General features: G+C 42.0%; 54 pseudogenes; all 54 read right to left on the reverse strand.

Moving 5' to 3' along the window:
* Nucleotides 1-24: 24 nt before the first annotated feature.
* On the reverse strand, nt 25-143 carry LOC134596532 (5S ribosomal RNA; annotated as a pseudogene).
* A 134-nt stretch (nt 144-277) lies between these two features.
* Nucleotides 278-396, reverse strand: LOC134592877 (5S ribosomal RNA; annotated as a pseudogene).
* Nucleotides 397-621: 225 nt separating this feature from the next.
* Nucleotides 622-740, reverse strand: LOC134598037 (5S ribosomal RNA; annotated as a pseudogene).
* A 225-nt stretch (nt 741-965) lies between these two features.
* LOC134587924 (5S ribosomal RNA) lies at nt 966-1,084 on the reverse strand (annotated as a pseudogene).
* Nucleotides 1,085-1,310: 226 nt separating this feature from the next.
* On the reverse strand, nt 1,311-1,429 carry LOC134594631 (5S ribosomal RNA; annotated as a pseudogene).
* A 468-nt stretch (nt 1,430-1,897) lies between these two features.
* Nucleotides 1,898-2,016, reverse strand: LOC134594187 (5S ribosomal RNA; annotated as a pseudogene).
* A 134-nt stretch (nt 2,017-2,150) lies between these two features.
* Nucleotides 2,151-2,269, reverse strand: LOC134594632 (5S ribosomal RNA; annotated as a pseudogene).
* Nucleotides 2,270-2,737: 468 nt separating this feature from the next.
* Nucleotides 2,738-2,856, reverse strand: LOC134598017 (5S ribosomal RNA; annotated as a pseudogene).
* A 134-nt stretch (nt 2,857-2,990) lies between these two features.
* Nucleotides 2,991-3,109, reverse strand: LOC134592889 (5S ribosomal RNA; annotated as a pseudogene).
* A 225-nt stretch (nt 3,110-3,334) lies between these two features.
* Nucleotides 3,335-3,453, reverse strand: LOC134598049 (5S ribosomal RNA; annotated as a pseudogene).
* Nucleotides 3,454-3,678: 225 nt separating this feature from the next.
* Nucleotides 3,679-3,797, reverse strand: LOC134592901 (5S ribosomal RNA; annotated as a pseudogene).
* Nucleotides 3,798-4,275: 478 nt separating this feature from the next.
* LOC134594633 (5S ribosomal RNA) lies at nt 4,276-4,394 on the reverse strand (annotated as a pseudogene).
* Nucleotides 4,395-4,862: 468 nt separating this feature from the next.
* On the reverse strand, nt 4,863-4,981 carry LOC134589464 (5S ribosomal RNA; annotated as a pseudogene).
* A 225-nt stretch (nt 4,982-5,206) lies between these two features.
* LOC134596079 (5S ribosomal RNA) lies at nt 5,207-5,325 on the reverse strand (annotated as a pseudogene).
* A 467-nt stretch (nt 5,326-5,792) lies between these two features.
* LOC134589324 (5S ribosomal RNA) lies at nt 5,793-5,911 on the reverse strand (annotated as a pseudogene).
* Nucleotides 5,912-6,803: 892 nt separating this feature from the next.
* On the reverse strand, nt 6,804-6,922 carry LOC134596533 (5S ribosomal RNA; annotated as a pseudogene).
* Nucleotides 6,923-7,056: 134 nt separating this feature from the next.
* LOC134592913 (5S ribosomal RNA) lies at nt 7,057-7,175 on the reverse strand (annotated as a pseudogene).
* A 225-nt stretch (nt 7,176-7,400) lies between these two features.
* On the reverse strand, nt 7,401-7,519 carry LOC134598061 (5S ribosomal RNA; annotated as a pseudogene).
* Nucleotides 7,520-7,744: 225 nt separating this feature from the next.
* On the reverse strand, nt 7,745-7,863 carry LOC134587925 (5S ribosomal RNA; annotated as a pseudogene).
* Nucleotides 7,864-8,089: 226 nt separating this feature from the next.
* Nucleotides 8,090-8,208, reverse strand: LOC134594634 (5S ribosomal RNA; annotated as a pseudogene).
* Nucleotides 8,209-8,676: 468 nt separating this feature from the next.
* LOC134594190 (5S ribosomal RNA) lies at nt 8,677-8,795 on the reverse strand (annotated as a pseudogene).
* A 134-nt stretch (nt 8,796-8,929) lies between these two features.
* LOC134594635 (5S ribosomal RNA) lies at nt 8,930-9,048 on the reverse strand (annotated as a pseudogene).
* A 468-nt stretch (nt 9,049-9,516) lies between these two features.
* Nucleotides 9,517-9,635, reverse strand: LOC134589475 (5S ribosomal RNA; annotated as a pseudogene).
* A 225-nt stretch (nt 9,636-9,860) lies between these two features.
* On the reverse strand, nt 9,861-9,979 carry LOC134596081 (5S ribosomal RNA; annotated as a pseudogene).
* A 467-nt stretch (nt 9,980-10,446) lies between these two features.
* On the reverse strand, nt 10,447-10,565 carry LOC134589325 (5S ribosomal RNA; annotated as a pseudogene).
* An 892-nt stretch (nt 10,566-11,457) lies between these two features.
* Nucleotides 11,458-11,576, reverse strand: LOC134596535 (5S ribosomal RNA; annotated as a pseudogene).
* Nucleotides 11,577-11,710: 134 nt separating this feature from the next.
* LOC134592924 (5S ribosomal RNA) lies at nt 11,711-11,829 on the reverse strand (annotated as a pseudogene).
* A 225-nt stretch (nt 11,830-12,054) lies between these two features.
* LOC134598073 (5S ribosomal RNA) lies at nt 12,055-12,173 on the reverse strand (annotated as a pseudogene).
* A 225-nt stretch (nt 12,174-12,398) lies between these two features.
* On the reverse strand, nt 12,399-12,517 carry LOC134587926 (5S ribosomal RNA; annotated as a pseudogene).
* A 226-nt stretch (nt 12,518-12,743) lies between these two features.
* On the reverse strand, nt 12,744-12,862 carry LOC134594637 (5S ribosomal RNA; annotated as a pseudogene).
* Nucleotides 12,863-13,330: 468 nt separating this feature from the next.
* Nucleotides 13,331-13,449, reverse strand: LOC134589487 (5S ribosomal RNA; annotated as a pseudogene).
* A 225-nt stretch (nt 13,450-13,674) lies between these two features.
* Nucleotides 13,675-13,793, reverse strand: LOC134596675 (5S ribosomal RNA; annotated as a pseudogene).
* A 225-nt stretch (nt 13,794-14,018) lies between these two features.
* Nucleotides 14,019-14,137, reverse strand: LOC134594433 (5S ribosomal RNA; annotated as a pseudogene).
* A 134-nt stretch (nt 14,138-14,271) lies between these two features.
* On the reverse strand, nt 14,272-14,390 carry LOC134596898 (5S ribosomal RNA; annotated as a pseudogene).
* A 468-nt stretch (nt 14,391-14,858) lies between these two features.
* Nucleotides 14,859-14,977, reverse strand: LOC134598084 (5S ribosomal RNA; annotated as a pseudogene).
* Nucleotides 14,978-15,202: 225 nt separating this feature from the next.
* Nucleotides 15,203-15,321, reverse strand: LOC134597584 (5S ribosomal RNA; annotated as a pseudogene).
* A 225-nt stretch (nt 15,322-15,546) lies between these two features.
* LOC134587850 (5S ribosomal RNA) lies at nt 15,547-15,665 on the reverse strand (annotated as a pseudogene).
* Nucleotides 15,666-15,799: 134 nt separating this feature from the next.
* LOC134588790 (5S ribosomal RNA) lies at nt 15,800-15,918 on the reverse strand (annotated as a pseudogene).
* Nucleotides 15,919-16,052: 134 nt separating this feature from the next.
* On the reverse strand, nt 16,053-16,171 carry LOC134588221 (5S ribosomal RNA; annotated as a pseudogene).
* Nucleotides 16,172-16,305: 134 nt separating this feature from the next.
* LOC134596690 (5S ribosomal RNA) lies at nt 16,306-16,424 on the reverse strand (annotated as a pseudogene).
* A 377-nt stretch (nt 16,425-16,801) lies between these two features.
* Nucleotides 16,802-16,920, reverse strand: LOC134594246 (5S ribosomal RNA; annotated as a pseudogene).
* Nucleotides 16,921-17,054: 134 nt separating this feature from the next.
* Nucleotides 17,055-17,173, reverse strand: LOC134595829 (5S ribosomal RNA; annotated as a pseudogene).
* Nucleotides 17,174-17,732: 559 nt separating this feature from the next.
* Nucleotides 17,733-17,851, reverse strand: LOC134596440 (5S ribosomal RNA; annotated as a pseudogene).
* Nucleotides 17,852-18,166: 315 nt separating this feature from the next.
* On the reverse strand, nt 18,167-18,285 carry LOC134594638 (5S ribosomal RNA; annotated as a pseudogene).
* Nucleotides 18,286-18,510: 225 nt separating this feature from the next.
* On the reverse strand, nt 18,511-18,629 carry LOC134597156 (5S ribosomal RNA; annotated as a pseudogene).
* Nucleotides 18,630-18,854: 225 nt separating this feature from the next.
* On the reverse strand, nt 18,855-18,973 carry LOC134598096 (5S ribosomal RNA; annotated as a pseudogene).
* Nucleotides 18,974-19,441: 468 nt separating this feature from the next.
* LOC134589296 (5S ribosomal RNA) lies at nt 19,442-19,550 on the reverse strand (annotated as a pseudogene).
* A 134-nt stretch (nt 19,551-19,684) lies between these two features.
* On the reverse strand, nt 19,685-19,803 carry LOC134597243 (5S ribosomal RNA; annotated as a pseudogene).
* A 136-nt stretch (nt 19,804-19,939) lies between these two features.
* Nucleotides 19,940-20,058, reverse strand: LOC134596473 (5S ribosomal RNA; annotated as a pseudogene).
* A 134-nt stretch (nt 20,059-20,192) lies between these two features.
* Nucleotides 20,193-20,311, reverse strand: LOC134597961 (5S ribosomal RNA; annotated as a pseudogene).
* Nucleotides 20,312-20,445: 134 nt separating this feature from the next.
* On the reverse strand, nt 20,446-20,564 carry LOC134595321 (5S ribosomal RNA; annotated as a pseudogene).
* Nucleotides 20,565-20,699: 135 nt separating this feature from the next.
* On the reverse strand, nt 20,700-20,817 carry LOC134589058 (5S ribosomal RNA; annotated as a pseudogene).
* Nucleotides 20,818-20,951: 134 nt separating this feature from the next.
* On the reverse strand, nt 20,952-21,070 carry LOC134594333 (5S ribosomal RNA; annotated as a pseudogene).
* A 316-nt stretch (nt 21,071-21,386) lies between these two features.
* Nucleotides 21,387-21,505, reverse strand: LOC134592935 (5S ribosomal RNA; annotated as a pseudogene).
* Nucleotides 21,506-21,541: the final 36 nt, after the last annotated feature.

The raw sequence follows: 21,541 nt of genomic DNA on the forward strand, positions 1-21,541 counted from the left end.
TAATGCAAAAAAGAAATAAACAAAAGCTTACGGCACCTGAGGTTCCTAGTTGGTCTCCCATACAAGTACTAACCAGGCCCAAGTCTGGATGGCTTCCGAGATCTGACGAGATCAGGCATTTTCAGACTGCTATGGCCGTAAGTGAAACTAAGAGAATGCGATCTCGCTAATGTTGGTAGAATATCAAACTCTGGTTGCGACAAAAGACAAGACGCTTCTGGATAGGGAAAAAAGTGGTCTGATTATGACATCATAATGCAAAAAAGAAATAAACAAAAGCTTACGGCACCTGAGGTTCCTAGTTGGTCTCCCATACAAGTACTAACCAGGCCCGAGTCTGGATGGCTTCCGAGATCTGACGAGATCAGGCATTTTCAGACTGGTATGGCCGTAAGTGAAATTAAGTGAATGCGATCTCGCTAATGTTGGTAGAATATCAAACTCTGGTTGCGACAAAAGACAAGACGCTTCTGGATAGGGAAAAAAGTGGTCTGATTATGACATCATAATGCAAAAAAGAAATAAACAAAAGCTTACGGCACCTGAGGTTCCTAGTTGGTCTCCCATAGGGAAAAAAGTGGTCTGATTATGACATCATAATGCAAAAAAGAAATAAACAAAAGCTTACGGCACCTGAGGTTCCTAGTTGGTCTCCCATACAAGTACTAACCAGGCCCAAGTCTGGATGGCTTCCGAGATCTGACGAGATCAGGCATTTTCAGACTGGTATGGCCGTAAGTGAAATTAAGTGAATGCGATCTCGCTAATGTTGGTAGAATATCAAACTCTGGTTGCGACAAAAGACAAGACGCTTCTGGATAGGGAAAAAAGTGGTCTGATTATGACATCATAATGCAAAAAAGAAATAAACAAAAGCTTACGGCACCTGAGGTTCCTAGTTGGTCTCCCATAGGGAAAAAAGTGGTCTGATTATGACATCATAATGCAAAAAAGAAATAAACAAAAGCTTACGGCACCTGAGGTTCCTAGTTGGTCTCCCACACAAGTACTAACCAGGCCCGAATCTGGGTGGCTTCCGAGAACTGACGAGATCAGGCATTTTCAGACTGGTATGGCCATAAGTGAAACTAAGAGAATGCGATCTCGCTAATGTTGGTAGAATATCAAACTCTGGTTGCGACAAAAGACAAGACGCTTCTGGATAGGGAAAAAAGTGGTCTGATTATGACATCATAATGCAAAAAAGAAATAAACAAAAGCTTACGGCACCTGAGGTTCCTAGTTGGCCTCCCATAGGGAAAAAAAGTGGTCTGATTATGACATCATAATGCAAAAAAGAAATAAACAAAAGCTTACGGCACCTGAGGTTCCTAGTTGGTCTCCCATACAAGTACTAACCAGGCCCGAGTCTGGATGGCTTCCGAGATCTGACGAGATCAGGCATTTTCAGACTGGTATGGCCGTAAGGGAAATTAAGAGAATGCGATCTCGCTAATGTTGGTAGAATATCAAACTCTGGTTGCGACAAAAGACAAGACGCTTCTGGATAGGGAAAAAAGTGGTCTGATTATGACATCATAATGCAAAAAAGAAATAAACAAAAGCTTACGGCACCTGAGGTTCCTAGTTGGTCTCCCATAGGGAAAAAAATGGTCTGATTATGACATCATAATGCAAAAAAGAAATAAACAAAAGCTTACGGCACCTGAGGTTCCTAGTTGGTCTCCCATACAAGTACTAACCAGGCCCGAGTCTGGATGGCTTCCGAGATCTGACATTTTCAGACTGGTATGGCCGTAAGTGAAATTAAGAGAATGCGATCTCGCTAATGTTGGTAGAATATCAAACTCTGGTTGCGACAAAAGACAAGACGCTTCTGGATAGGGAAAAAAGTGGTCTGATTATGACATCATAATGCAAAAAAGAAATAAACAAAAGCTTACGGCACCTGAGGTTCCTAGTTGGTCTCCCATACAAGTACTAACCAGGCCCAAGTCTGGATGGCTTCCGAGATCTGACGAGATCAGGCATTTTCAGACTGGTATGGCCGTAAGGGAAATTAAGAGAATGCGATCTCGCTAATGTTGGTAGAATATCAAACTCTGGTTGCGACAAAAGACAAGACGCTTCTGGATAGGGAAAAAAGTGGTCTGATTATGACATCATAATGCAAAAAAGAAATAAACAAAAGCTTACGGCACCTGAGGTTCCTAGTTGGTCTCCCATACAAGTACTAACCAGGCCCGAGTCTGGATGGCTTCCGAGATCTGACGAGATCAGGCATTTTCAGACTGGTATGGCCGTAAGGGAAATTAAGAGAATGCGATCTCGCTAATGTTGGTAGAATATCAAACTCTGGTTGCGACAAAAGACAAGACGCTTCTGGATAGGGAAAAAAGTGGTCTGATTATGACATCATAATGCAAAAAAGAAATAAACAATAGCTTACGGCACCTGAGGTTCCTAGTTGGTCTCCCATACAAGTACTAACCAGGCCCGAGTCTGGATGGCTTCCGAGATCTGACATTTTCAGACTGGTATGGCCGTAAGTGAAATTAAGAGAATGCGATCTCGCTAATGTTGGTAGAATATAAAACTCTGGTTGCGACAAAAGACAAGACGCTTCTGGATAGGGAAAAAAGTGGTCTGATTATGACATCATAATGCAAAAAAGAAATAAACAAAAGCTTACGGCACCTGAGGTTCCTAGTTGGCCTCCCATAGGGAAAAAAGTGGTCTGATTATGACATCATAATGCAAAAAAGAAATAAACAAAAGCTTACGGCACCTGAGGTTCCTAGTTGGTCTCCCATACAAGTACTAACCAGGCCCAAATCTGGATGGCTTCCGAGATCTGACGAGATCAGGCATTTTCAGACTGCTATGGCCGTAAGTGAAACTAAGAGAATGCGATCTCGCTAATGTTGGTAGAATATCAAACTCTGGTTGCGACAAAAGACAAGACGCTTCTGGATAGGGAAAAAAGTGCTCTGATTATGACATCATAATGCAAAAAAGAAATAAACAAAAGCTTACGGCACCTGAGGTTCCTAGTTGGTCTCCCATACAAGTACTAACCAGGCCCGAGTCTGGATGGCTTCCGAGATCTGACGAGATCAGGCATTTTCAGACTGGTATGGCCGTAAGTGAAATTAAGTGAATGCGATCTCGCTAATGTTGGTAGAATATCAAACTCTGGTTGCGACAAAAGACAAGACTCTTCTGGATAGGGAAAAAAGTGGTCTGATTATGACATCATAATGCAAAAAAGAAATAAACAAAAGCTTACGGCACCTGAGGTTCCTAGTTGGTCTCCCATAGGGAAAAAAGTGGTCTGATTATGACATCATAATGCAAAAAAGAAATAAACAAAAGCTTACGGCACCTGAGGTTCCTAGTTGGTCTCCCATACAAGTACTAACCAGGCCCAAGTCTGGATGGCTTCCGAGATCTGACGAGATCAGGCATTTTCAGACTGGTATGGCCGTAAGTGAAATTAAGTGAATGCGATCTCGCTAATGTTGGTAGAATATCAAACTCTGGTTGCGACAAAAGACAAGACGCTTCTGGATAGGGAAAAAAGTGGTCTGATTATGACATCATAATGCAAAAAAGAAATAAACAAAAGCTTACGGCACCTGAGGTTCCTAGTTGGTCTCCCATAGGGAAAAAAGTGGTCTGATTATGACATCATAATGCAAAAAAGAAATAAACAAAAGCTTACGGCACCTGAGGTTCCTAGTTGGTCTCCCATACAAGTACTAACCAGGCCCGAGTCTGGATGGCTTCCGAGATCTGACGAGATCAGGCATTTTCAGACTGGTATGGCCGTAAGTGAAACTAAGAGAATGCGATCTCGCTAATGTTGGTAGAATATCAAACTCTGGTTGCGACAAAAGACAAGACGCTTCTGGATAGGGAAAAAAGTGGTCTGATTATGACATCATAATGCAAAAAAGAAATAAACAAAAGCTTACGGCACCTGAGGGTCCTAGTTGGTCTCCCATACAAGTACTAACCAGGCCCGAGTCTGGATGGCTTCCGAGATTTGACAAGATCAGGCATTTTCAGACTGGTATAGCAGTAAGTGAAATTAAGAGAATGCGTTCTCGCTAATGTTGGTAGAATATCAAACTCTGGTTGCGACAAAAGACAAGACGCTTCTGGATAGGGAAAAAAGTGGTCTGATTATGACATCATAATGCAAAAAAGAAATAAACAAAAGCTTACGGCACCTGAGGTTCCTAGTTGGCCTCCCATAGGGAAAAAAGTGGTCTGATTATGACATCATAATGCAAAAAAGAAATAAACAAAAGCTTACGGCACCTGAGGTTCCTAGTTGGTCTCCCATACAAGTACTAACCAGGCCCGAGTCTGGATGGCTTCCGAGATCTGACGAGATCAGGCATTTTCAGACTGGTATGGCCGTAAGGGAAATTAAGAGAATGCGATCTCGCTAATGTTGGTAGAATATCAAACTCTGGTTGCGACAAAAGACAAGACGCTTCTGGATAGGGAAAAAAGTGGTCTGATTATGACATCATAATGCAAAAAAGAAATAAACAAAAGCTTACGGCACCTGAGGTTCCTAGTTGGTCTCCCATAGGGAAAAAAATGGTCTGATTATGACATCATAATGCAAAAAAGAAATAAACAAAAGCTTACGGCACCTGAGGTTCCTAGTTGGTCTCCCATACAAGTACTAACCAGGCCCGAGTCTGGATGGCTTCCGAGATCTGACATTTTCAGACTGGTATGGCCGTAAGTGAAATTAAGAGAATGCGATCTCGCTAATGTTGGTAGAATATCAAACTCTGGTTGCGACAAAAGACAAGACGCTTCTGGATAGGGAAAAAAGTGGTCTGATTATGACATCATAATGCAAAAAAGAAATAAACAAAAGCTTACGGCACCTGAGGTTCCTAGTTGGTCTCCCATACAAGTACTAACCAGGCCCAAGTCTGGATGGCTTCTGAGATCTGACGAGATCAGGCATTTTCAGACTGGTATGGCCGTAAGTGAAACTAAGAGAATGCGATCTCGCTAATGTTGGTAGAATATCAAACTCTGGTTGCGACAAAAGACAAGACGCTTCTGGATAGGGAAAAAAGTGGTCTGATTATGACATCATAATGCAAAAAATAAATAAACAAAAGCTTACGGCACCTGAGGTTCCTAGTTGGTCTCCCATAGGGAAAAAAGTGGTCTGATTATGACATCATAATGCAAAAAAGAAATAAACAAAAGCTTACGGCACCTGAAGTTTCTAGTTGGTCTCCCATACAAGTACTAACCAGGCCCGAGTCTGGATGGCTTCCGAGATCTGACGAGATCAGGCATTTTCAGACTGGTATGGCCGTAAGTGAAATTAAGAGAATGCATCTCGCTAATGTTGGTAGAATATCAAACTCTGGTTGCGACAAAAGACAAGACGCTTCTGGATAGGGAAAAAAGTGGTCTGATTATGACATCATAATGCAAAAAAGAAATAAACAAAAGCTTACGGCACCTGAGGTTCCTAGTTGGTCTCCCATAGGGAAAAAAGTGGTCTGATTATGACATCATAATGCAAAAAAGAAATAAACAAAAGCTTACGGCACCTGAGGTTCCTAGTTGGTCTCCCATACAAGTACTAACCAGGCCCGAGTCTGGATGGCTTCCGAGATCTGACATTTTCAGACTGGTATGGCCGTAAGTGAAACTAAGAGAATGCGATCTCGCTAATGTTGGTAGAATATCAAACTCTGGTTGCGACAAAAGACAAGACGCTTCTGGATAGGGAAAAAAGTGGTCTGATTATGACATCATAATGCAAAAAAGAAATAAACAAAAGCTTACGGCACCTGAGGTTCCTAGTTGGTCTCCCATACAAGTACTAACCAGGCCCGAGTCTGGATGGCTTCCGAGATTTGACAAGATCAGGCATTTTCAGACTGGTATAGCAGTAAGTGAAATTAAAAGAATGCGTTCTCGCTAATGTTGGTAGAATATCAAACTCTGGTTGCGACAAAAGACAAGACGCTTCTGGATAGGGAAAAAAGTGGTCTGATTATGACATCATAATGCAAAAAAGAAATAAACAAAAGCTTACGGCACCTGAGGTTCCTAGTTGGCCTCCCATAGGGAAAAAAGTGGTCTGATTATGACATCATAATGCAAAAAAGAAATAAACAAAAGCTTACGGCACCTGAGGTTCCTAGTTGGTCTCCCATACAAGTACTAACCAGGCCCGAGTCTGGATGGCTTCCGAGATCTGGCATTCTCAGACTGGTATGGCCGTAAGTGAAATTAAGAGAATGCGATCTCGCTAATGTTGGTAGAATATCAAACTCTGGTTGCGACAAAAGACAAGACGCTTCTGGATAGGGAAAAAAGTGGTCTGATTATGACATCATAATGCAAAAAAGAAATAAACAAAAGCTTACGGCAATTAGGTTCCTAGTTGGTCTCCCATAGGGAAAAAAGTGGTCTGATTATGACATCATAATGCAAAAAAGAAATAAACAATAGCTTACGGCACCTGAGGTTCCTAGTTGGTCTCCCATACAAGTACTAACCAGGCCCAAGTCTGGATGGCTTCCGAGATCTGACATTTTCAGACTGGTATGGCCGTAAGTGAAATTAAGAGAATGCGATCTCGCTAATGTTGGTAGAATATAAAACTCTGGTTGCGACAAAAGACAAGACGCTTCTGGATAGGGAAAAAAGTGGTCTGATTATGACATCATAATGCAAAAAAGAAATAAACAAAAGCTTACGGCACCTGAGGTTCCTAGTTGGCCTCCCATAGGGAAAAAAGTGGTCTGATTATGACATCATAATGCAAAAAAGAAATAAACAAAAGCTTACGGCACCTGAGGTTCCTAGTTGGTCTCCCATACAAGTACTAACCAGGCCCAAGTCTGGATGGCTTCCGAGATCTGACGAGATCAGGCATTTTCAGACTGCTATGGCCGTAAGTGAAACTAAGAGAATGCGATCTCGCTAATGTTGGTAGAATATCAAACTCTGGTTGCGACAAAAGACAAGACGCTTCTGGATAGGGAAAAAAGTGGTCTGATTATGACATCATAATGCAAAAAAGAAATAAACAAAAGCTTACGGCACCTGAGGTTCCTAGTTGGTCTCCCATACAAGTACTAACCAGGCCCGAGTCTGGATGGCTTCCGAGATCTGACGAGATCAGGCATTTTCAGACTGGTATGGCCGTAAGTGAAATTAAGTGAATGCGATCTCGCTAATGTTGGTAGAATATCAAACTCTGGTTGCGACAAAAGACAAGACGCTTCTGGATAGGGAAAAAAGTGGTCTGATTATGACATCATAATGCAAAAAAGAAATAAACAAAAGCTTACGGCACCTGAGGTTCCTAGTTGGTCTCCCATAGGGAAAAAAGTGGTCTGATTATGACATCATAATGCAAAAAAGAAATAAACAAAAGCTTACGGCACCTGAGGTTCCTAGTTGGTCTCCCATACAAGTACTAACCAGGCCCAAGTCTGGATGGCTTCCGAGATCTGACGAGATCAGGCATTTTCAGACTGGTATGGCCGTAAGTGAAATTAAGTGAATGCGATCTCGCTAATGTTGGTAGAATATCAAACTCTGGTTGCGACAAAAGACAAGACGCTTCTGGATAGGGAAAAAAGTGGTCTGATTATGACATCATAATGCAAAAAAGAAATAAACAAAAGCTTACGGCACCTGAGGTTCCTAGTTGGTCTCCCATAGGGAAAAAAGTGGTCTGATTATGACATCATAATGCAAAAAAGAAATAAACAAAAGCTTACGGCACCTGAGGTTCCTAGTTGGTCTCCCACACAAGTACTAACCAGGCCCGAATCTGGGTGGCTTCCGAGAACTGACGAGATCAGGCATTTTCAGACTGGTATGGCCATAAGTGAAACTAAGAGAATGCGATCTCGCTAATGTTGGTAGAATATCAAACTCTGGTTGCGACAAAAGACAAGACGCTTCTGGATAGGGAAAAAAGTGGTCTGATTATGACATCATAATGCAAAAAAGAAATAAACAAAAGCTTACGGCACCTGAGGTTCCTAGTTGGCCTCCCATAGGGAAAAAAAGTGGTCTGATTATGACATCATAATGCAAAAAAGAAATAAACAAAAGCTTACGGCACCTGAGGTTCCTAGTTGGTCTCCCATACAAGTACTAACCAGGCCCGAGTCTGGATGGCTTCCGAGATCTGACGAGATCAGGCATTTTCAGACTGGTATGGCCGTAAGGGAAATTAAGAGAATGCGATCTCGCTAATGTTGGTAGAATATCAAACTCTGGTTGCGACAAAAGACAAGACGCTTCTGGATAGGGAAAAAAGTGGTCTGATTATGACATCATAATGCAAAAAAGAAATAAACAAAAGCTTACGGCACCTGAGGTTCCTAGTTGGTCTCCCATAGGGAAAAAAATGGTCTGATTATGACATCATAATGCAAAAAAGAAATAAACAAAAGCTTACGGCACCTGAGGTTCCTAGTTGGTCTCCCATACAAGTACTAACCAGGCCCGAGTCTGGATGGCTTCCGAGATCTGACATTTTCAGACTGGTATGGCCGTAAGTGAAATTAAGAGAATGCGATCTCGCTAATGTTGGTAGAATATCAAACTCTGGTTGCGACAAAAGACAAGACGCTTCTGGATAGGGAAAAAAGTGGTCTGATTATGACATCATAATGCAAAAAAGAAATAAACAAAAGCTTACGGCACCTGAGGTTCCTAGTTGGTCTCCCATACAAGTACTAACCAGGCCCAAGTCTGGATGGCTTCCGAGATCTGACGAGATCAGGCATTTTCAGACTGGTATGGCCGTAAGGGAAATTAAGAGAATGCGATCTCGCTAATGTTGGTAGAATATCAAACTCTGGTTGCGACAAAAGACAAGACGCTTCTGGATAGGGAAAAAAGTGGTCTGATTATGACATCATAATGCAAAAAAGAAATAAACAAAAGCTTACGGCACCTGAGGTTCCTAGTTGGTCTCCCATACAAGTACTAACCAGGCCCGAGTCTGGATGGCTTCCGAGATCTGACGAGATCAGGCATTTTCAGACTGGTATGGCCGTAAGGGAAATTAAGAGAATGCGATCTCGCTAATGTTGGTAGAATATCAAACTCTGGTTGCGACAAAAGACAAGACGCTTCTGGATAGGGAAAAAAGTGGTCTGATTATGACATCATAATGCAAAAAAGAAATAAACAAAAGCTTACGGCACCTGAGGTTCCTAGTTGGTCTCCCATAGGGAAAAAAATGGTCTGATTATGACATCATAATGCAAAAAAGAAATAAACAAAAGCTTACGGCACCTGAGGTTCCTAGTTGGTCTCCCATACAAGTACTAACCAGGCCCGAGTCTGGATGGCTTCCGAGATCTGACATTTTCAGACTGGTATGGCCGTAAGTGAAATTAAGAGAATGCGATCTCGCTAATGTTGGTAGAATATCAAACTCTGGTTGCGACAAAAGACAAGACGCTTCTGGATAGGGAAAAAAGTGGTCTGATTATGACATCATAATGCAAAAAAGAAATAAACAAAAGCTTACGGCACCTGAGGTTCCTAGTTGGTCTCCCATACAAGTACTAACCAGGCCCAAGTCTGGATGGCTTCTGAGATCTGACGAGATCAGGCATTTTCAGACTGGTATGGCCGTAAGTGAAACTAAGAGAATGCGATCTCGCTAATGTTGGTAGAATATCAAACTCTGGTTGCGACAAAAGACAAGACGCTTCTGGATAGGGAAAAAAGTGGTCTGATTATGACATCATAATGCAAAAAATAAATAAACAAAAGCTTACGGCACCTGAGGTTCCTAGTTGGTCTCCCATAGGGAAAAAAGTGGTCTGATTATGACATCATAATGCAAAAAAGAAATAAACAAAAGCTTACGGCACCTGAAGTTTCTAGTTGGTCTCCCATACAAGTACTAACCAGGCCCGAGTCTGGATGGCTTCCGAGATCTGACGAGATCAGGCATTTTCAGACTGGTATGGCCGTAAGTGAAATTAAGAGAATGCATCTCGCTAATGTTGGTAGAATATCAAACTCTGGTTGCGACAAAAGACAAGACGCTTCTGGATAGGGAAAAAAGTGGTCTGATTATGACATCATAATGCAAAAAAGAAATAAACAAAAGCTTACGGCACCTGAGGTTCCTAGTTGGTCTCCCATAGGGAAAAAAGTGGTCTGATTATGACATCATAATGCAAAAAAGAAATAAACAAAAGCTTACGGCACCTGAGGTTCCTAGTTGGTCTCCCATACAAGTACTAACCAGGCCCGAGTCTGGATGGCTTCCGAGATCTGACATTTTCAGACTGGTATGGCCGTAAGTGAAACTAAGAGAATGCGATCTCGCTAATGTTGGTAGAATATCAAACTCTGGTTGCGACAAAAGACAAGACGCTTCTGGATAGGGAAAAAAGTGGTCTGATTATGACATCATAATGCAAAAAAGAAATAAACAAAAGCTTACGGCACCTGAGGTTCCTAGTTGGTCTCCCATACAAGTACTAACCAGGCCCGAGTCTGGATGGCTTCCGAGATTTGACAAGATCAGGCATTTTCAGACTGGTATAGCAGTAAGTGAAATTAAAAGAATGCGTTCTCGCTAATGTTGGTAGAATATCAAACTCTGGTTGCGACAAAAGACAAGACGCTTCTGGATAGGGAAAAAAGTGGTCTGATTATGACATCATAATGCAAAAAAGAAATAAACAAAAGCTTACGGCACCTGAGGTTCCTAGTTGGCCTCCCATAGGGAAAAAAGTGGTCTGATTATGACATCATAATGCAAAAAAGAAATAAACAAAAGCTTACGGCACCTGAGGTTCCTAGTTGGTCTCCCATACAAGTACTAACCAGGCCCGAGTCTGGATGGCTTCCGAGATCTGGCATTCTCAGACTGGTATGGCCGTAAGTGAAATTAAGAGAATGCGATCTCGCTAATGTTGGTAGAATATCAAACTCTGGTTGCGACAAAAGACAAGACGCTTCTGGATAGGGAAAAAAGTGGTCTGATTATGACATCATAATGCAAAAAAGAAATAAACAAAAGCTTACGGCAATTAGGTTCCTAGTTGGTCTCCCATAGGGAAAAAAGTGGTCTGATTATGACATCATAATGCAAAAAAGAAATAAACAATAGCTTACGGCACCTGAGGTTCCTAGTTGGTCTCCCATACAAGTACTAACCAGGCCCGAGTCTGGATGGCTTCCGAGATCTGACATTTTCAGACTGGTATGGCCGTAAGTGAAATTAAGAGAATGCGATCTCGCTAATGTTGGTAGAATATAAAACTCTGGTTGCGACAAAAGACAAGACGCTTCTGGATAGGGAAAAAAGTGGTCTGATTATGACATCATAATGCAAAAAAGAAATAAACAAAAGCTTACGGCACCTGAGGTTCCTAGTTGGCCTCCCATAGGGAAAAAAGTGGTCTGATTATGACATCATAATGCAAAAAAGAAATAAACAAAAGCTTACGGCACCTGAGGTTCCTAGTTGGTCTCCCATACAAGTACTAACCAGGCCCAAGTCTGGATGGCTTCCGAGATCTGACGAGATCAGGCATTTTCAGACTGCTATGGCCGTAAGTGAAACTAAGAGAATGCGATCTCGCTAATGTTGGTAGAATATCAAACTCTGGTTGCGACAAAAGACAAGACGCTTCTGGATAGGGAAAAAAGTGGTCTGATTATGACATCATAATGCAAAAAAGAAATAAACAAAAGCTTACGGCACCTGAGGTTCCTAGTTGGTCTCCCATACAAGTACTAACCAGGCCCGAGTCTGGATGGCTTCCGAGATCTGACGAGATCAGGCATTTTCAGACTGGTATGGCCGTAAGTGAAATTAAGTGAATGCGATCTCGCTAATGTTGGTAGAATATCAAACTCTGGTTGCGACAAAAGACAAGACGCTTCTGGATAGGGAAAAAAGTGGTCTGATTATGACATCATAATGCAAAAAAGAAATAAACAAAAGCTTACGGCACCTGAGGTTCCTAGTTGGTCTCCCATAGGGAAAAAAGTGGTCTGATTATGACATCATAATGCAAAAAAGAAATAAACAAAAGCTTACGGCACCTGAGGTTCCTAGTTGGTCTCCCATACAAGTACTAACCAGGCCCAAGTCTGGATGGCTTCCGAGATCTGACGAGATCAGGCATTTTCAGACTGGTATGGCCGTAAGTGAAATTAAGTGAATGCGATCTCGCTAATGTTGGTAGAATATCAAACTCTGGTTGCGACAAAAGACAAGACGCTTCTGGATAGGGAAAAAAGTGGTCTGATTATGACATCATAATGCAAAAAAGAAATAAACAAAAGCTTACGGCACCTGAGGTTCCTAGTTGGTCTCCCATAGGGAAAAAAGTGGTCTGATTATGACATCATAATGCAAAAAAGAAATAAACAAAAGCTTACGGCACCTGAGGTTCCTAGTTGGTCTCCCACACAAGTACTAACCAGGCCCGAATCTGGGTGGCTTCCGAGAACTGACGAGATCAGGCATTTTCAGACTGGTATGGCCATAAGTGAAACTAAGAGAATGCGATCTCGCTAATGTTGGTAGAATATCAAACTCTGGTTGCGACAAAAGACAAGACGCTTCTGGATAGGGAAAAAAGTGGTCTGATTATGACATCATAATGCAAAAAAGAAATAAACAAAAGCTTACGGCACCTGAGGTTCCTAGTTGGCCTCCCATAGGGAAAAAAAGTGGTCTGATTATGACATCATAATGCAAAAAAGAAATAAACAAAAGCTTACGGCACCTGAGGTTCCTAGTTGGTCTCCCATACAAGTACTAACCAGGCCCGAGTCTGGATGGCTTCCGAGATCTGACGAGATCAGGCATTTTCAGACTGGTATGGCCGTAAGGGAAATTAAGAGAATGCGATCTCGCTAATGTTGGTAGAATATCAAACTCTGGTTGCGACAAAAGACAAGACGCTTCTGGATAGGGAAAAAAGTGGTCTGATTATGACATCATAATGCAAAAAAGAAATAAACAAAAGCTTACGGCACCTGAGGTTCCTAGTTGGTCTCCCATAGGGAAAAAAATGGTCTGATTATGACATCATAATGCAAAAAAGAAATAAACAAAAGCTTACGGCACCTGAGGTTCCTAGTTGGTCTCCCATACAAGTACTAACCAGGCCCGAGTCTGGATGGCTTCCGAGATCTGACATTTTCAGACTGGTATGGCCGTAAGTGAAATTAAGAGAATGCGATCTCGCTAATGTTGGTAGAATATCAAACTCTGGTTGCGACAAAAGACAAGACGCTTCTGGATAGGGAAAAAAGTGGTCTGATTATGACATCATAATGCAAAAAAGAAATAAACAAAAGCTTACGGCACCTGAGGTTCCTAGTTGGTCTCCCATACAAGTACTAACCAGGCCCAAGTCTGGATGGCTTCTGAGATCTGACGAGATCAGGCATTTTCAGACTGGTATGGCCGTAAGTGAAACTAAGAGAATGCGATCTCGCTAATGTTGGTAGAATATCAAACTCTGGTTGCGACAAAAGACAAGACGCTTCTGGATAGGGAAAAAAGTGGTCTGATTATGACATCATAATGCAAAAAATAAATAAACAAAAGCTTACGGCACCTGAGGTTCCTAGTTGGTCTCCCATAGGGAAAAAAGTGGTCTGATTATGACATCATAATGCAAAAAAGAAATAAACAAAAGCTTACGGCACCTGAAGTTCCTAGTTGGTCTCCCATACAATTACTAACCAGGCCCGAGTCTGGATGGCTTCCGAGATCTGACGAGATCAGGCATTTTCAGACTGGTATGGCCGTAAGTGAAATTAAGAGAATGCGATCTCGCTAATGTTGGTAGAATATCAAACTCTGGTTGCGACAAAAGACAAGACGCTTCTGGATAGGGAAAAAAGTGGTCTGATTATGACATCATAATGCAAAAAAGAAATAAACAAAAGCTTACGGCACCTGAGGTTCCTAGTTGGTCTCCCATAGGGAAAAAAGTGGTCTGATTATGACATCATAATGCAAAAAAGAAATAAACAAAAGCTTACGGCACCTGAGGTTCCTAGTTGGTCTCCCATACAAGTACTAACCAGGCCCAAGTCTGGATGGCTTCCGAGATCTGATGAGATCAGGCATTTTCAGACTGGTATGGCCATAAATGAAATTAAGAGAATGCGATCTCGTTAATGTTGGTAGAATATCAAACTCTGGTTGCGACAAAAGACAAGACGCTTCTGGATAGGGAAAAAAGTGGTCTGATTATGACATCATAATGCAAAAAAGAAATAAACAAAAGCTTACGGCACCTGAGGTTCCTAGTTGGTCTCCCATACAAGTACTAACCAGGCCCGAGTCTGGATGGCTTACGAGATCTGACGAGATCAGGCATTTTCAGACTGGTATGGCCGTAAGTGAAACTAAGAGAATGCGATCTCGCTAATGTTGGTAGAATATCAAACTCTGGTTGCGACAAAAGACAAGATGCTTCTGGATAGGGAAAAAAGTGGTCTGATTATGACATCATAATGCAAAAAAGAAATAAACAAAAGCTTACAGCACCTGAGGTTCCTAGTTGGTCTCCCATACAAGTACTAACCAGGCCCGAGTCTGGATGGCTTCCGAGATCTGGCATTTTCAGACTGGTATGGCCGTAAGTGAAATTAAGAGAATGCGATCTCGCTAATGTTGGTAGAATATCAAACTCTGGTTGCGACAAAAGACAAGACGCTTCTGGATAGGGAAAAAAGTGGTCTGATTATGACATCATAATGCAAAAAAGAAATAAACAAAAGCTTACGGCACCTGAGGTTCCTAGTTGGTTTCCCATAGGGAAAAAAGTGGTCTGATTATGACATCATAATGCAAAAAAGAAATAAACAAAAGCTTACGGCACCTGAGGTTCCTAGTTGGTCTCCCATACAAGTACTAACCAGGCCCAAGTCTGGATGGCTTCCGAGATCTGACGAGATCAGGCATTTTCAGACTGGTATGGCCGTAAGTGAAACTAAGAGAATGCGATCTCGCTAATGTTGGTAGAATATCAAACTCTGGTTGCGACAAAAGACAAGACGCTTCTGGATAGGGAAAAAAGTGGTCTGATTATGACATCATAATGCAAAAAAGAAATAAACAAAAGCTTACGGCACCTGAGGTTCCTAGTTGGTCTCCCATAGGGAAAAAAGTGGTCTGATTATGACATCATAATGCAAAAAAGAAATAAACAAAAGCTTACGGCACCTGAGGTTCCTAGTTGGTCTCCCATACAAGTACTAACCAGGCCCGACTCTGGATGGCTTCCGAGATCTGACGAGATCAGGCATTTTCAGACTGGTATGGCCGTAAGTGAAATTAAGAGAATGCGATCTCGCTAATGTTGGTAGAATATCAAACTCTGGTTGCGACAAAAGACTAGATGCTTCTGGATAGGGAAAAAAGTGGTCTGATTATGACATCATAATGCAAAAAAGAAATAAACAAAAGCTTACGGCACCTGAGGTTCCTAGTTGGTCTCCCATAGGGAAAAAAGTGGTCTGATTATGACATCATAATGCAAAAAAGAAATAAACAAAAGCTTACGGCACCTGAGGTTCCTAGTTGGTCTCCCATACAAGTACTAACCAGGCCCGAGTCTGGATGGCTTCCAAAATCTGACGAGATCAGGCATTTTCAGACTGGTATGGCCATAAGTGAAATTAAGAGAATGCGATCTCGTTAATGTTGGTAGAATATCAAACTCTGGTTGCGACAAAAGACAAGACGCTTCTGGATAGGGAAAAAAGTGGTCTGATTATGACATCATAATGCAAAAAAGAAATAAACAAAAGCATACAGCACCTGAGGTTCCTAGTTGGTCTCCCATACAAGTACTAACCAGGCCCAAGTCTGGATGGCTTCTGAGATCTGATGAGATCAGGCATTTTCAGACTGGTATGGCCGTAAGTGAAATCAAGCGAATGCGATCTCGCTAATGTTGGTAGAATATCAAACTCTGGTTGCGACAAAAGACAAGACGCTTCTGGATAGGGAAAAAAGTGGTCTGATTATGACATCATAATGCAAAAAAGAAATAAACAAAAGCTTACAGCACCTGAGGTTCCTAGTTGGTCTCCCATACAAGTACTAACCAGGCCCGAGTCTGGATGGCTTCCGGGAGCTGACGAGATCAGGCATTTTCAGACTGGTATGGCCGTAAGTGAAGTTAAGAGAATGCGATCTCGCTAATGTTGGTAGAATATCAAACTCTGGTTGCGACAAAAGACAAGACGCTTCTGGATAGGGAAAAAAGTGGTCTGATTATGACATCATAATGCAAAAAAGAAATAAACAAAAGCTTACGGCACCTGAGGTTCCTAGTTGGTCTCCCATACAAGTACTAACCAGGCCCGAGTCTGGATGGCTTCCGAGATCTGACGAGATCAGGCATTTTCAGACTGGTATGGCTGTAAGTGAAATTAAGAGAATGCGATCTCGCTAATGTTGGTAGAATATCAAACTCTGGTTGCGACAAAAGACAAGACGCTTCTGGATAGGGAAAAAAGTGGTCTGATTATGACATCATAATGCAAAAAAGAAATAAACAAAAGCTTACGGCACCTGAGGTTCCTAGTTGGTCTCCCATACAAGTACTAACCAGGCCCGAGTCTGGATGGCTTCCGAGATCTGGCATTTTCAGACTGGTATGGCCGTAAGGGAAATTAAGAGAATGCGATCTCGCTAATGTTGGTAGAATATCAAACTCTGGTTGCGACAAAAGACAAGACGCTTCTGGACAGGGAAAAAAGTGGTCTGATTATGACATCATAATGCAAAAAAGAAATAAACAAAAGCTTACGGCACCTGAGGTTCCTAGTTGGTCTCCCATACAAGTACTAACCAGGCCCGAGTCTGGATGGCTTCCGAGATCTGATGAGATCAGGCATTTTCAGACTGGTATGGCCGTAAATGAAAACAAGCGAATGCGATCTCGCTAATGTTGGTAGAATATCAAACTCTGGTTGCGACAAAAGACAAGACGCTTCTGGATAGGGAAAAAAGTGGTCTGATTATGACATCATAATGCAAAAAAGAAATAAACAAAAGCTTACAGCACCTGAGGTTCCTAGTTGGTCTCCCATACAAGTACTAACCAGGCCCGAGTCTGGATGGCTTCCGAGAGCTGATGAGATCAGGCATTTTCAGACTGGTATGGCCGTAAGTGAAATTAAGAGAATGCGATCTCGCTAATGTTGGTAGAATATCAAACTCTGGTTGCGACAAAAGACAAGACGCTTCTGGATAGGGAAAAAAGTGGTCTGATTATGACATCATAATGCAAAAAAGAAATAAACAAAAGCTTACGGCACCTGAGGTTCCTAGTTGGTCTCCCATACAAGTACTAACCAGGCCCGAGTCTGGATGGCTTCCGAGATCTGTCATTTTCAGACTGGTATGGCCGTAAGGGAAATTAAGAGAATGCGATCTCGCTAATGTTGGTAGAATATCAAACTCTGGTTGCGACAAAAGACAAGACGCTTCTGGACAGGGAAAAAAGTGGTCTGATTATGACATCATAATGCAAAAAAGAAATAAACAAAAGCTTACGGCACCTGAGGTTCCTAGTTGGTCTCCCATAGGGAAAAAAGTGGTCTGATTATGACATCATAATGCAAAAAAGAAATAAACAAAAGCTTACGGCACCTGAGGTTCCTAGTTGGTCTCCCATAGGGAAAAAAGTGGTCTGATTATGACATCATAATGCAAAAAAGAAATAAACAATAGCTTACGGCACCTGAGGTTCCTAGTTGGTCTCCCATACAAGTACTAACCAGGCCCGAGTCTGGATGGCTTCCGAGATCTGACAAGATCAGGCATTTTCAGACTGGTATGGCCGTAAGTGAAATTAAGAGAATGCGATCTCGCTAATGTTGGTAGAATATCAAACTCTGGTTGCGACAAAAGACAAGACGCTTCTGGATAGGGAAAAAAGTGGTCTGATTATGACATCATAATGCAAAAAAGAAATAAACAAAAGCTTACGGCACCTGAGGTTCCTAGTTGGTCTCCCATAGGGAAAAAAGTGGTCTGATTATGACATCATAATGCAAAAAAGAAATAAACAAAAGCTTACGGCACCTGAGGTTCCTAGTTGGTCTCCCATAGGGAAAAAGTGGTCTGATTATGACATCATAATGCAAAAAAGAAATAAACAATAGCTTACGGCACCTGAGGTTCCTAGTTGGTCTCCCATACAAGTACTAACCAGGCCCGAGTCTGGATGGCTTCCGAGATCTGACGAGATCAGGCATTTTCAGACTGGTATGGCCGTAAGGGAAATTAAGAGAATGTGATCTCGCTAATGTTGGTAGAATATCAAACTCTGGTTGCGACAAAAGACAAGACGCTTCTGGATAGGGAAAAAAGTGGTCTGATTATGACATCATAATGCAAAAAAGAAATAAACAAAAGCTTACGGCACCTGAGGTTCCTAGTTGGTCTCCCATAGGGAAAAAAATGGTCTGATTATGACATCATAATGCAAACAAGAAATAAACAAAAGCTTACGGCACCTGAGGTTCCTAGTTGGTCTCCCATACAAGTACTAAGCAGGCCCGAGTCTGGATGGCTTCCGAGATCTGACGAGATCAGGCATTTTCAGACTGGTATTGCCGTAAATGAAATTAAGAGAATGCGATCTCGCTAATGTTGGTAGAATATCAAACTCTGGTTGCGACAAAAGACAAGACGCTTCTGGATAGGGAAAAAAGTGGTCTGATTATGACATCATAATGCAAAAAAGAAATAAACAAAAGCTTACGGCACCTGAGGTTCCTTGTTGGTCTCCCATAGGGAAAAAAGTGGTCTGATTATGACATCATAATGCAAAAAAGAAATAAACAAAAGCTTACGGCACCTGAGGTTCCTAGTTGGTCTCCCATACAAGTACTAACCAGGCCCAAGTCTGGATGGCTTCCGAGATCTGACGAGATCAGGCATTTTCAGACTGGTATGGCCGTAAGTGAAGTTAAGAGAATGCGATCTCGCTAATGTTGGTAGAATATCAAACTCTGGTTGCGACAAAAGACAAGACGCTTCTGGATAGGGAAAAAAGTGGTCTGATTATGACATCATAATGCAAAAAAGAAATAAACAAAAGCTTACGGCACCTGAGGTTCCTAGTTGGTCTCCCATAGGGAAAAAAGTGGTCTGATTATGACATCATAATGCAAAAAAGAAATAAACAAAAGCTTAAGGCACCTGAGGTTCCTAGTTGGTCTTCCATACAAGTACTAACCAGGCCCGAGTATGGATGGCTTCCGAGATCTGGCATTTTCAGACTGGTATGGCCGTAAGTGAAATTAAGTGAAAGCGATCTCGCTAATGTTGGTAGAATATCAAACTCTGGTTGCGACAAAAGACAAGACGCTTCTGGATAGGGAAAAAAGTGGTCTGATTATGACATCATAATGCAAAAAATAAATAAACAAAAGCTTACGGCACCTGAGGTTCCTAGTTGGTCTCCCATACAAGTACTAACCAGGCCCGAGTCTGGATGGCTTCCGAGATCAGGCATTTTCAGACTGGTATGGCCGTAAGTGAAATTAAGAGAATGCGATCTCGCTAATGTTGGTAGAATATCAAACTCTGGTTGCCACAAAAGACAAGACGCTTCTGGATAGGGAAAAAAGTGGTCTGATTATGACATCATAATGCAAAAAAGAAATAAACAAAAGCTTAAGGCACCTGAGGTTCCTAGTTGGTCTCCCATACAAGTACTAACCAGGCCCGAGTCTGGATGGCTTCCGAGATCTGACGAGATCAGGCATTTTCAGACTGGTATGGCCGTAAGTGAAATTAAGAGAATGCGATCTCGCTAATGTTGGTAGAATATCAAACTCTGGTTGCGAAAAAAAAGACAAGACGCTTCTGGATAGGGAAAAAAGTGGTCTGATTATGACATCATAATGCAAAAAAGAAATAAACAAAAGCTTACGGCACCTGAGGTTCCTAGTTGGTCTCCCATACAAGTACTAACCAGACCCGAGTCTGGATGGCTTCCGAGATCTGATGAGATCAGGCATTGTCAGACTGGTATGGCCGTAAGTGAAATTAAGAGAATGCGATCTCGCTAATGTTGGTAGAATATCAAACTCTGGTTGCGACAAAAGACAAGACGCTTCTGGATAGGGAAAAAAGTGGTCTGATTATGACATCATAATGCAAAAAAAAAATAAACAAAAGCTTACGGCACCTGAGGTTCCTAGTTGGTCTCCCATACAAGTACTAACCAGGCCCGAGTCTGGATGGCTTCCGAGATTTGACGAGATCAGGCATTTTCAGACTGGTATGGCCGCAAGTGAAATTAAGAGAATGCGATCTCGCTAATGTTGGTAGATTATCAAACTCTGGTTGCGACAAAAGACAAGACGCTTCTGGATAGGGAAAAAAGTGGTCTGATTATGACATCATAATGCAAAAAAGAAATAAACAAAAGCTTACGGCACCTGAGGTTCCCAGTTGGTCTCCCATACAAGTACTAACCAGGCCCGAGTCTGGATGGCTTCCGAGATCTGATGAGATCAGGCATTTTCAGACTGGTATGGCCGTAAGTGAAATCAAGAGAATGCGATCTCGCTAATGTTGGTAGAATATCAAACTCTGGTTGCGACAAAAGACAAGACGCTTCTGGATAGGGAAAAAAAGTGGTCTGATTATGACATCATAATGCAAAAAAGAAATAAACAAAAGCTTACGCACCTGAGGTTCCTAGTTGGTCTCCCATACAAGTACTAACCAGGCCCGAGTCTGGATGGCTTCCGAGATTTGACGAGATCAGGCATTTTCAGACTGGTATGGCCGTAAGTGAAGTTAAGAGAATGCGATCTCGCTAATGTTGGTAGAATATCAAACTCTGGTTGCGACAAAAGACAAGACGCTTCTGGATAGGGAAAAAAGTGGTCTGATTATGACATCATAATGCAAAAAAGAAATAAACAAAATCTTACGGCACCTGAGGTTCCTAGTTGGTCTCCCATACAAGTACTAACCAGGCCCGAGTCTGGATGGCTTCCGAGATCTGACGAGATCAGGCATTTTCAGACTGGTATGGCCGTAAGGGAAATTAAGAGAATGCGATCTCGCTAATGTTGGTAGAATATCAAACTCTGGTTGCGACAAAAGACAAGACGCTTCTGGATAGGGAAAAAAGTGGTCTGATTATGACATCATAATGCAAAAAAGAAATAAACAAAAGCTTACGGCACCTGAGGTTCCTAGTTGGTCTCCCATAGGGAAAAAAGTGGTCTGATTATGACATCATAATGCAAAAAAGAAATAAACAAAAGCTTACGGCACCTGAGGTTCCTAGTTGGTCTCCCATAGGGAAAAAAGTGGTCTGATTATGACATCATAATGCAAACAAGAAATAAACAAAAGCTTACGGCACCTGAGGTTCCTAGTTGGTCTCCCATACAAGTACTAACCAGGCCCGAGTCTGGATGGCTTCCGAGATCTGACGAGATCAGGCATTTTCAGACTGGTATGGCCGTAAGTGAAGTTAAGAGAATGCGATCTCGCTAATGTTGGTAG

The sequence above is a fragment of the Pelobates fuscus genome, chromosome 2, assembly GCF_036172605.1.
Source record: "Pelobates fuscus isolate aPelFus1 chromosome 2, aPelFus1.pri, whole genome shotgun sequence".
Lineage (NCBI taxonomy): Eukaryota > Metazoa > Chordata > Amphibia > Anura > Pelobatidae > Pelobates > Pelobates fuscus.